We start from the raw sequence: 13797 nt of genomic DNA, 5'->3' as shown, positions 1-13797 counted from the left end.
TTGAATATGTCCGTAAACACACCAGCCAGCTGGTCTGCGCATGCTCTGAGGGCGCGGCTGGGGATGCAGTCTGGGCCTGCAGCCTTGCGAGGGTTAACACGTTTAAATGTTTTACTCACCTCGGCTGCAGTGAAGGAGAGACCGCATGTTTCAGTTGCAGGCCGTGTCAGTGGCACTGTATTGTCCTCAAAGCGGGCATAAAAGTTATTTAGTCTGCCTGGGAGCAAGACATCCTGGTCCGTGACTGGGCTAGATTTCTTCCTGTAGTCCGTGATTGACTGTAGACCCTGCCACATGCCTCTTGTGTCTGAGCCGTTGAATTGAGATTCTACTTTGTCTCTGTACTGACGCTTAGCATGTTTGATAGCCTTACGGAGGGAATTGCTGCACTGTTTGTATTCAGTCATGTTACCAGACACCTTGCCCTGATTGAAAGCAGTGGTTCGCGCTTTCAGTTTCACGCGAATGCTGCCATCAATCCACGGTTTCTGGTTAGGGAATGTTTTAATCGTTGCTATGGGAACAACATCTTCAACGCACGTTCTAATGAACTCGCACACCGAATCAGCGTATTCGTCAATGTTGTTGTCTGACGCAATACGAAACATGTCCCAGTCCACGTGATGGAAGCAGTCTTGGAGTGTGGAATCAGCTTGGTCGGACCAGCGTTGGACAGACCTCAGCGTGGGAGCTTCTTTTTTTAGTTTTTGTCTGTAGGCAGGTATCAGCAAAATGGAGTCGTGGTCAGCTTTTCCGAAAGGTGGGCGGGGCAGGGCCTTATATGCGTCGCGGAACACCAGCTCTGTCAGGAGGAATGGGCCAAAATTCACCCAACTTATTGTGGGAAGCTTGTGGAAGGCTACCTGAAATGTTTGACCCAAGTTAAACAATTTAAAGGCAATGCTACCAAATAATAATTGAGTGTATGTAAACTTCTTCCCCACTGGGAATGTCATGAAATAAATAAAAGCTGAAATGAATCATTCTCTCTACTATTATTCTGACATTTCACATTCTTAAAATAAAGTGGTGTTCCTAACTGACCTAAGACAGGGAATTCTTACTAGGATTAAATTGTGAAAAACTGAGTTTAAATGGCGAAGGTGTATGTAAACTTCCGACTTTAACTGTGTGTGATACACTGTCATTAAGAGGATTAGGATGGAACAATATCATAGACCTATACGTAAAACATTTTATATTGATATATCATGAAAGGTTCCATGAAGGTGTCCAGATATAATTATCAAGGTCAAGAAGTCCTCAGATGAACTCATTCCACAAACATGTGTATAAACACACAACGATAGGAAATCACTAACATTCTCTGCGTCTTGAATCATTGGATAGAGCGAAACTCTTTTTGGCCACACGCCTCTCAGCTATTCACTTTCTCATCCTCCCATCACCTTGCTCTATTGTCTGGTACCTACTTCCACTATCTGTCAGGTTGTCAGCTGGCGACAGAATTACGCGGCCACCCCGAGTCGCCTCGTGTCGCCGCTGATTTCCCTCATAGCTCAATGGAGCCGTGCTCCCGAGCGTCACACTCCATCAAACCATGGTGAATCAACAGGTCTCGCCCCCTGACCACACCCCGCTGCTCGCCGCCTGTGTCATCTTGACAGGATGAGTTTGACCTCTGACCTCCCGGAGCAGACAGCTCAATTGACTCTTTTTGTGCCACTGGGAGGCTGTGGCAGAGAGCTTAGCAGGGTTTCATCACCGCGTCGGCCCTTTGACAGGAGAGAAGTCTATGTGCCTCTTCTTTTTTCCCTTGCTGTTTTATATACCTCTTTTACACTGTTGATGATCCTTTGACCTTTGGAAGGGATGTGTATGTTGAAATACTTACTCACAATTAGAAATACTTAGAAAGGATGGATATCACTTTGACATATATTTGAAGTAAATTGTTATACGTTATTTCCTTCCATTGAAAAACTCGGGGCAGATTTCTGCTTGTTAACTACTTTCATAAGTCCTAACCCTTGCCAATATCATGTACTTGCCTTTGGAAAAAAGCTACATTTGCCCCAAACCTACAGCCGTGCAGCATGCTGGAGCTAAGTTGGTTGCTTATATTCAGAGTTGTACTGTACCACTGATTTAACCTCCTGGGTGAGGAGCGATCATCACACACAGAGGAAGTTTAAGGCCTCTCTCTCCAGAGGACGGCGCCTCTCTTCCCTCTTCTCGATCTGTCAAAAAAGGAAGGTAAAGATAAAAAGCACAGTGTGTGTGGGCTTCACACAAGTCTAAAACTGCGTCATCAGCACAAAGATTTAACTGCGTTTCTGTGTGTGAGTCATGTTGGGGGAAGGTAGCTGCCCCGGAGCTAGATTATGAGCAGGAAAGCAGATGGGAGATTTAACGCAGACCCAATGGGGTATTACTGTGGTAGAACTGACACACAGAACCTGTCTCAGAACCGTTCCCAGCCCGAATGGATGCCAGCACTGAGGTTGAATAACAGCGTGTGTGTGTGTGTGTGTGTGTGTGTGTGTGTGTGTGTGTGTGTGTGTGTGTGTGTGTGTGTGTGTGTGTGTGTGTGTGTGTGTGTGTGCGGTGCGTGCGTGCGTGTGTGTGTACGTGCCTCTCATTGCTCCCTTCACCCTTTATTTCGCTCTTCTTTTTGTGTTTCACATGCTTCCCTTATCACACTCTCTAATCCTTCCATCCTGTTTGACTCCCTTCACTTCTGCTATCTCGTTCGGCCGTTTTTATTCTTCATAAATGTCAAATACACTCTGTGTGAAAGAGAGTCAGGCAAGCTCACCGGTAAAAAAACAAGTACATTTATCCAAATCTAACTGTAATGTGTCCAAATTTAGCCCCTCAAATACTGTCAAAAGAAGCATTATGAGAAATGTAGTACACTTAAAAGCAGCTCTGTATGACTGTCCTCTAACAATACATTACATTTGTGTGTATTTGTTGTATGAAGATGATTGATGCGGAAATGCTCAGTGGGACATCTTTCGAGAAGACAAGTGAGTTGTTTGTCAACCCACAACCCCCTGAAATCCTGATTAAATATACAGACAAATCATACTTATGTGTATGCACACCCACTCAGCCTAGACAAGTATGAATGGTTTAACATCAACCACTATGCAAACAGACAAATGCACAGCACACAGAGTATAAAATGAGTATAGCCTGTACTTAGTTGCTCTATACAGTAATAAAAAAAAGTGACAGTACGACCTGGTAAAACCACGTGCTAATGTGAAAGATCATGTAATACTTTGCAAAAAAAAAGATATGTAAACATAGTGGCACTGACTGCACTGAGTTTGCTGATAGCTGCTTTATCGAGGGGAAAATGTACTTGCTCCAACTGCGATATGTCTCAACGAGCTATCTTAAGACGAATGCGCTAATGGCAAGTCATTCTGGATAAGTGTCTGCTAAATGACTTTTTATTTTTATTTTTTTAAATAAATCATTCAACAACAAAACACAAATATTCCAAATATGTACCCAAACACTCATTAATCTACAGTACCAACGCTGAGTCGTACTTCAGATTCTACATCCAACTCACTGGGGGCCAATATCTGAGTTCAGTAAATCAAAATCTGCATCTCCCTGTACTAAAATAGTTGGGGTTTTGAAGAAGCTCGCAGTGAATGAGAAGCACATGTTGCTGCTGGATGGGTGAGGCTGGTGGAGGAGAGGAGGGGAGGCGAGGGTTAATAATGAGGTGAGGGAGAGCTTCTCCAGTCCTGACCTGATTTACTTTCCCCCTGTTTCCCACATTATCAGAGCAATGTTAAGGTCAGGACTGATGAGGGAGAGAGTGGGGGTTTGTTTTGTCAGTAGCAGTACAGCTGGTATGTATAGTAGAGTACATAGCATCCTTCAGAGAGCTATAGGCCTTGTAAGTTAGGCTACTGGGTACCAAACTGACCCATAAGCCCAGGGTATACAGGCCTCCTTTCTAGCTGAGCGCATTGCTGCACTTTGTTGCTGAGGCCACCCTAATGTTCAGAAGTCTGGGGATTGCTGGTGTCTCTCCGTCCATCTCTGTCTCTCTCCCGTTCCCTCTCACACACACACACACCCCTCCTCTCCATACAAACCCTCAAGTATGATTGATGAGGAAATAGCGGGCAAATTGCAGTGTCCATTCTGATGGATGACATCATTTGGCCAATGTGCTGATCACGTATGACAAACAGACCCTGGCTCTCTTCCCTCCCTCCCTACCTCCCCCTTTTTCTTGCTTACAATTGATCAGTTGGAGTTTGTTTTTGTGTGCACCCGTCTCCTTTGAATTAAATGCACGAGGAAGACCACACGGCAGGGCTCTCTTTCTGCCCATCTCTGGCTATCAGCCGCGGTCCGCACTATCCATCCTTATCTGGGTGGGCGCTGGCCGTGACAGACAAACAGTGGCAGGCCGTTAGTTTGCTTACATTCATTGTTAGACACAAGACTTGCGGTGTCTGTTAAATTGGTATTCTACTCTGTTTTGGGTTGATTTTGGTTTGTGGTATAGTTTACTAAGAGAGCTGATTTAATACAGAAGCACAGATAAACAAAGTGCTTATAAGTGGTGGTTGATGTCCCTAGACATTTATTTGGAAATTTCTCTCAAGTAGCAGAGGTTCTCAAACTTTTCTTCACATAGACATTTTTTACAAGGACACACACTACAAATGGAGCAGATGCCTTCGAACCTGAGAAAATAAAACATTTGTTCACAAAAACTTCCTAAATGCATCTCACTTCTTGATAGAAATATATGCTGTGGTATCAGCATGCTATAGAAATTGCGTGTCACTCTGAATAAGAGTTCTAGTTAAATGCCTAGTGCAGTCAAAAGCGGTATTTTCCTGTGTTTTATATACACTGAGTACACCAAACATTAGGAACACCTTCCTAAAATATTGAGATGCCATCAGAACAGCCTCAATTCGATGGGGTGTCAAAAGTGTTCCACAGGGATGCTGGGCCCATGTTGACGCCAATGCTTCCCACAGTTATGTCAAGGTAGCTGGATGTCCGTTGGGTGGTGGACCATATTCTTGACACACACGGGAAACTGTTGAGTGTGAAAAACCCAGCAGCGTTGCCGTTCTTGACACAAACCGCTGCGCCTGGCACCTACTACCATATCCCATTCAAAGGCACTTAAATATTTTGTCTTACCCATTCACCCTCTGAATGGCACACTTACACAATCCATCTCTCAATTGTCTCAAGGCTGAAAAATTATTCTTTAACCTGTCTCTACCCTTCATCTACACTGATTGAAATGGATTTAACAAGTGACATCAAAAATGTATCATAGCTTTCACCCATGTTCACCTGGTCACTCTATGTCATGGAAGGAGCAGGTGTCCTTAATGTTTTGTATTCTCAGTGTATGTTTCCACACTATGACGTTGGAATAATACTGTGAAATTGTGAAAATTATGATAAACCCCCTTAAACGTCTAAGCCGTTTTGCATTATGTTAATTAAGGTGCTTCAATCTACTCTTAAGGATTAAAGAGCGGGAAGAGCTGTTGGAAAAGACTGGCTGAAATGTCAGTCTTTTTTTTGGTGGGATGGAGTTTTGGCCTTCCGTGGTGACATCACCATGTGGTAAGTTAGGCAATAGACCAATAAGAAAGAGTTCCAAACCTTTCTGCCAATAACAGCACATGTTCAGTTTTCCCCTCCCCGCTCAGACCACTCCCGGAGTCCTAGCTAAATTCTTGCTTGAAATATTGCTCTTAGCTAACAAGCTATTTTTGTTTATCTTTGACCATTTTAATTGAAAAAAATAGTAGTAAGTAGTAAGGTGAGGGAGAGCTGTTAGTCAGAAATGATTTGATATTGAGATAAAAATGGTTGCATTGGCCCTTTAAGGTGAGAGAAAAATCTGTCCCATACTTTGAGGGAAGAGGTATGCATACAATATTCCTCAATCAAAATTACAGCCCCTAACACATGTAACTGGTTTGCAAGACCTCATTCTCCCTCCGGCTTATTTGCAGAAGCCATCCAAGCGCCACCTTATTTTCAGATGGGTTGACAGATGAGGAGGACGGACACGAGTTGATTGATGGGCAGTGCTGTGCGGGTTTATGAGGCAGAGAAAATCTAAATATTGAGAGAGCGACCGTCGAGTCACATTGCCATATTAATAATTATTTGACAATGCATTATCTTGGAGATCTGTCACACAAAAAGATGAGCGAGGCATCCCCTGTGGCTGAGATGATGGTTTGTGGTGTAGTGAGTAACACCCCTTTTCCAACCTCCCCCATTTCCAATCCTCTGTGGACTATTCCGACACGAGTCCCATTGGTCGGCCACCCCCACTTTCTCAGAATTAGCAACTACCAAAAAGGACATTTTATCATGTATTTCAATATATATATATGCATGTATTTCAATATATATATATTTTTTCAAGGTGAGAAAATCGCTGTGCCATTTCCTGGTTGTTAAAATTCAAATAGTTTGCATAATTTCAGTTTATCTGACAAAACAAGCAATGTATAGTGTAGGGAATCATTGTACCATCTAAACTGTTATGAAATATATTTTCAATAACCAAAAATATTTTATTTTCACCTGTTAGAAGCTGGTGTACAAAACCGGAAGTAAAAAACGCAAAAATGTAACTTGGGAATGAAATAACAGATTCTTAGATTTGCATTCAACGGGATCGACAGATCTATAAATAAGTCACATTTCCAAAAAGTTACATATTGCAGCTTTAAACCACTGCAGAGGTTTGTTTTAGGATATGAGGCAGCTTATTAGCTCTCATTAAAGAGATTGAACGGGATCTTAAGCACTTGCAAATTCGTAACATATTGTACAAATTGGAATTTGTAACATGTTTTTTTTGTTGCAGGATTTAACATATCATATGAAATGAATGATATTGTACACAATTGTGCACAAGTTTTGAGCGTTTTTTTCAAAACTGCTGGCTGAAATTATACAATGCATTTTATAACGCTTTTTAATGAGAATGAGCTGAAATGTCCCCCAATTAGCACAGAGGTACAATACAGATCCACTCACATTGCGCTGGGGTAAGTCTCTAAGAGCTTTGCATACATGGATTGTACAACATACAATTGTACAATATTCTTTTGAAAATTCTTCAAGCTCTGTCAAGTTGGCTTTTGATCATTGCTAGACAGCCATTTTCAAGTCTTGCCATAGATTTTCAAGACAATTTAAGTCAAAACTGTAACTAAGCCACTCAGGAACATTCAACGTGGTCTTGGCAAGCTTGAGTTATTGTTTGCTGAAAGGTGAACTCCCAGTGTCTGTTGGAAAGCAGACTGAACCAGGTTTTCCTCTAGGATTTTGCCTGTGCTTATCTCTATTATGTTTCTTTTCATCCTAAAAAAAACCCCGTCCTAGTCCTTGCCGATGACAAGCATACCCATAACATTATACAGCCACCCCTTGCTTGAAAATATGAAGAGTGGTGTTCATTGATGTGTTGGATTTGCCGCTAAACATAAGGCTTTGTATTCAGGAAATAAAGTTAATTTCTTTACCACGTTTTTTGCAGTTTTACTTTAATGCAGTGTTGCAAACAGGATTCGAGTTTTAGAATATTTTTTATTCTGTATAGGCTTCCTTCTTTTCACTCTGTCAATTAGGTTAGTGTTGTATAGTAACAACAATGGTGTTGATTCATCCTCAGTTTTCTCCTATCACAGCCATTAATGGTAACTGTCTTTTAAAGTCACCTTTGGCCTCATGGTGAAATCCCTGAGCGGGATCCTTCCTCTCCAGCAACTGAGTTAGGACGGATGCTTGTATCGCTGTAGTGACTGTGTGTATAGATACACCATCCTAAGTGTGATTAATTAACCATGCTCAAAGGGATATTCAATGTCTCCTTTTTTTATTTTACCCGTCTACCAATAGGTGCCCTTTGTGAAGTATTGGAAAACGTCTGAGGGACCTTACATATGTGTGGGGTACAGAGATGAGGTAGTCATTCAAAGGTCATGTTAAACACTATTATTGCACACACAGTGAGTCCATGCAACATATTATGTGACTTGTTAAGCACATGTTTACTCGTGAACTTATTTAGGCTTGCAATAACAAAGGGGATGAATACTTAACCGATAACAACAGATAGCTCCAACAACCAGAGTGACATACTGTATGCTATTAACTGATATTAAGAAAACATTTTCTCTACGTGTAAACACTGATGTAGATGGGTCATTCTCCAGAAGTGGTGTAAATTAGGGGATGCTGGTATAAATCTTGGCCTTGGCTCCTGGATATTGCCTTAGTCTTTGGTTTACAAACCATAGGCAACCCAATTTGAGGAAGACAGTGCTCTCTGATCATCAGCCCATAGGAATCCACACCCAGTTGATTTATTTTAAATGGTGGAAGCACTCCAAGGCAATGTCTATACTAAAATGAGTTATTTCCATCTAGAGTCCTTTATTGCTGCATCTCTATGATTGACACTTGACACTGAAATGCCTGTTATTTTGTCAAAATAAAGACAGGTAAAGTGATTGTTTAAACAGCGAACAACATCATTGTCACGTCCTGACCATAGTTTGCTTTGTATGTTTCTATGTTTTGTTTGGTCAGGGTGTGATCTGAGTGAGCATTCTATGTTGGATGTCTAGTTTGTCTGTTTCAGTGTTTGGCCTGATATGGTTCTCAATCAGAGGCCGGTGTTAGTCGTTGTCTCTGATTGGGAACCATATTTCGGTAGCCAGTTTTGTCATTGTGGGTTGTGGGTGATTGTCTATGTGTAGTGTTTGTGTCAGCACGATTGTTCATTAGCTTCATGGTTGTCACTTTGTTGTTTTGTAGTGTTCAGTTGTTCCCATTAAAATGACAAACACTTACCACGCCGCATCTTGGTCCTCCTCTCTATCTCCAGACGACATCAGTGACAATCATTAATTATATGCATAAGTAATTCAATCAATCAACAAGTTTCAGGTTTATACAATCAACATTGAACATTTTACAGAGACCAATATAAATTATAGTTTTCCAAATTCAATTTAAAGGTTTTGAAAATCAGGATTAAAAAAAATTGTTTTCACTATTTTGTTAATTTGGTACGTAAAAATATCTTCTAAAATGTATCTGTCGTAGAAGGTTAATCAAAAGGATCGCTACTGTTCATGGTTCTTCCTTTGCTGCAACTTTGACACTATGTTTATGTAGAGACAAATGTAGTGGTGTTAAAGAATTCAGGTAATTATTTAAAATATGCAATAAAAACAAAGTGAGTTAGTAGTATATACAGTGCATTCGGAAGGTATTCAGACCCTTTGACCTTTCCCTAATCAATATTCACACAATACCCCATAATGACCAAGCTAAAACAGGTTTGTAGATTTTTTGGGCAAAAAAATGAAAATATCACATTTACATAAGTATTACTCAGTACTTTGTTGAAGGACTTTTGGCAGCGATTACAGTCTCGAGTCTTCTTGGGTATGACGCTACAAGATTGGCACACCTGCATTTGGGGAGTTTCTCCCATTCTTCTCTGCAGATCCTCTCAAGCTCTGTCAGGTTGGATGGGGAGCGTCGCTGCACAACTATTTTCAGGTCTCTCCAGATATGTTTGATTGGGTTCAAGTCTGGGCTCTGGCTGGGCCACTCAAGGACCTTCAGAGACTTGTCCTGTGCGTTGCCTGGGCTGTTCGCTTAGGGTCATTGTCCTTTAGGAAGGTGAACCTTCACCTCAGTCCGATCTCCTGAGTGCTCTGGAGCAGGTTTTCATCAAGCATCTGTCTGTACTTTGCTCCTCCAGACGTGACACTTGGCATATAGGCCAAAGAGTTCAATCTTGGTTTCATCAGACCAGAGAATCTTGTTTCTCATAGTCTGAGAGTCCTTTAGGTGCCTTTTGGCCATCTCCAAGTGGGCTGTCATGTGCCTTTTACTGAGGAGTGGCTTCCGTCTGGCCACTCTACCATAAAGGCCTGATTGGTGGAGTGCTGCAGAGATGGTTGTCCTACTGGAAGGTTCTCCTATCTCCACATAGGAACTCTAGAGCTCTGTCAGAGTGACCATTGGGTTCTTGGTCACCTTCCTGACCAAGGCCCTTCTCCCCCGATTGCTCAGTTTGGCCTGGCGGCCAGCTCTATGAAGAGTCTTGGTGGTTCCAAACTTCTTCCATTGAAGAATGATGGAGGCCACTGTGTTCTTGGAGACCTTCAATGCTGCAGACATTTTGGGGTACCCTTCCCCAGATCTGTGCCTCGACACAATCCTGTCTCGGAGCTCTACAGACAATGCCTTCGACCTCATGGCTTGGTTTTTGCGCTGACATGCACTGTCAACTGTGGGATCTTATGTAGACAGGTCTGTGCCTTTCCAAATCATTTCCAATCAATGGAATTTACCATAGGTTGTCTCCAATCAAGTTGTAGAAACATCTCAAGGATGATCAATGGAAACACGATGTACCTGAAAAAAAAACAGGATGCACCTAATAAATAAATACATGTACGTTTTTTAAATTTTTTAATTGCAAACACTTCTAAAAAAAAAGTTTTTGCTTCGTCATTATGCGGTATTGTGTTTAGATTGCTGAGGATTTTTAATTTTATTTAATCCATTTTAGAATAAGGCTGTAACGTAACAAAATGTGGAAAAAGTCAAGGGGTCTAAATACTTTCCTGAAGGCACTGTGTTGCTATGTAAAACAGTTTTGTTATATTTCAGTCTTCAGTGATGTATATAAAGTGTAATTTTGGGATGCAAAACTCAAAATTGAATACATTTCAACTCTTTCTCTAACATGGTACAAGTGTCTTCTTTTTTCTATGTCCATAACCATGTGTGTGAGGTGTATACTTCTGGTTCAAAATATATATATTTTTAAGACAACCAAAAATCACTCTGTGTGACCCTGATTTAGCACACTGCAGTAAAAGGTTAAACAAATGAACAAGCTAGCTAATACATTATCTTGTTAAACTGTTAAATTAGTAGCGAGAAAGCAACAAGTTATTCCAAATAACAGACCCATGATGTCTTCTTCAGTGGCACTTGGTTGCGACCAAAATTCAGGGATGATTTTCTCTACACAGACGATCAGTGATACCTCTGTTGTAACTAGCTCTGCTGCAATCAATTGTGAGAGTTGATACCCAAACTTGATATTGTTACAAGGGCTATGTAGAGTTAAAAATGTATGTCACTGATAATGATGACGGCGCAAGTCAAAAATCCCTACAAAAAGTTACATACATACCATTACACATTTGTAATAAACCAGTTATTCTCATGTTCATCCAACATTGACGTGCTAATTGCAAAGTAAAAATGCATTTAAGCCCACCTTTACTTGTAAATTAAGACATTTTCTATCCTCATGGTGCATTTTGTCTATGTTGCTAGCTAGCTAGGCACAGATTGACGTAGGCACAGATTGACGTAGGCACAGATCGATGTAGGCACAGATTGACGTAGGCACAGATTGACGTAGGCACAGATTGACGTAGGCACAGATTGACGATGCAAACCCTGGCGACTCCTAAGCTTTTGATGTAGTTTTAGCAAATTTGGGGATTTTGAGCACAAAAAACACCAGAATCATTGCAAAAAACATGTTGAGAAAATAATGGAAAATATATATAGAATTTTACTTTGTATTTGGCTTTTCATAACAGCTATTTTAATATGAGTATCACAGGTTAAGCACTGCCTAGTGCCTACCCTGCCTACCCTGACCACAGTCATTGTAATACAGTATACATAAAAAATAGTTGCCAGGATAGACATGATTTAAAAGCCCTCACTCTGTGTCTTGTGGTTTCTGCAGAAAGGTCGGTACACTGAGACCGTCACAGACCTAATAAGGTCATGGTGTTACGTAATGGGAAACAGAAGGACCTATGACGCTGCTCTCCCCCAGCCCCTCTCAGATGATTAGTCACACATGGGCATGGCTGTTGGGGTCGACTAGGGTGAGATGTGGGGATATTATCATATAGCAAGCTCATCTGTTTGTGTCGTGTCAGCACTTTGGTGATGATTAGCTCAGGAGCTCGGTGGGCCTGCCCTGGGTGATATGATCAGCACACAGCCATCGTCTTTGATTAGGACTTACTTGTCTGTGTGTGTGTCTCTGTGTCTCTCTCTGCGTGTGTATGTGGGTGGGTGATCTTGGGGGGACCAGGAACAGAGATGGACAAAGCCAGAAGTCAAACGCTTTCAAGGAAAGATTTGTAGCTACTAGTGCACAATTTAGAGATGCCAACGCTCAAAAAATGAGCCTTCTTGTTTTTCTTAAACGTATCATCTCAAGTACCAGAAAGGGTTTTCTGTGTTGATGTGACTCTTTACCACCACCAGGAGCATATATTGATAGTGGAATCTATCAAGTCTACTGCACGGAAAACAATATGCTTCGGAAAGGTATTGGCGCCACTCGAACGGGTTGGGGTAGACAGCGTTTCCCATATTTTGTTGGTGCGAGCGGTGGAGATTTATGGTTAAGTTAAGACGCAGGAGGAGAGGCGAGAGGGACTTCCACAGAGAGATTGAGGCTCAACCCCCCCACTTCAAAGCTTTGCCCACTGGCGGTGTCTTGTGATATTTATTTATTGAGATGATTTTGCCAGAAACCCACTGCCCTCCCCATGCCCTTCCACTCTTTGATATGCTGCTTCATTCTTAGCTCAGTGTCCTCCGAGAAAGAGGGGTCAGGGGTCGCCAAAGAGACCTCCTGAGTAAAACATGGCTCACACACTTGCACACAGAGATACACACACACACACACACACACACACACACACACACACACACCTCAGATGATGCACCGGGAGAGAGCAGGACAATGGGAAATTAGGAATTGATTGTTGTTAAAAGTCGTCAATCGTCTGTTTCCTCCACCATGTTGAGGCCTGTACCTCACATCTTAATAAACACCAGATTAGCACCTTGAAATCATTACCATGCAACCTCTATTACATCAGCACAGAGTGTCATACTTGAACTAGCTTAATGCTGCAACCCATAGCCACTGGATGAGGCCTTTCACCATAGTGAAACTCAGTAGTGAAACTCAGTTTAACTTTATGTGGTTAGGGGTACAAAACACCCCGAGGCCTGATTCTACTCATTTAAAACCTCCATAAAACAGATTGACACCAAAGTAATAAAGTGTCATGACACACAGAAGCTGTACATAGGCACACACACACACACACACACACACACACACACACACACACTCACACACACACACACACACACACACACACACACACACACACACACACACACACACACACACACACACACACACACACACACACATACATACACACACACACACAAACAGGTTTGGTAGTGTATTGAAATCTAGGAACAATGTCACAGAATGAATTCCCCTGACTGATACCAACAATACCACACATATCATCTTCGATATGCAGTAAACCCCTCCCTCTCTGCACTCTCAGACCAGTAGCCTTGATTATGTGAAAGTGGTGCAAAGCAAAATTCTTCATCATGCATATGTGGTCTCTCCTCCAAGAGAATCCAGTTGCGCAACACAATGTATGCATGTTTCGTTTCCAAGGCTACGCTACACAAACAAATGTCGATTTATGCCCGTATACTTTATCCACATAAATCTGACTAATTTTATAATGATCCAGGCAATTAACTCTGTAATCTGCTATGAGAGTTTAAAATATTGTTAGGGGAGCACCATCAGGGAACAGTTTTGTTTTTACTTTGGAAAATAATTGCCAGTGAAAAACTGAGCAATTTAGTTTCTTCAAGGGAATTTTGTGGCTATTGCTGGCTGTTGCC

This window comes from Oncorhynchus masou, chromosome 31, assembly GCF_036934945.1.
Source record: "Oncorhynchus masou masou isolate Uvic2021 chromosome 31, UVic_Omas_1.1, whole genome shotgun sequence".
Lineage (NCBI taxonomy): Eukaryota > Metazoa > Chordata > Actinopteri > Salmoniformes > Salmonidae > Oncorhynchus > Oncorhynchus masou.
This window is presented reverse-complemented; position numbering follows the sequence as displayed.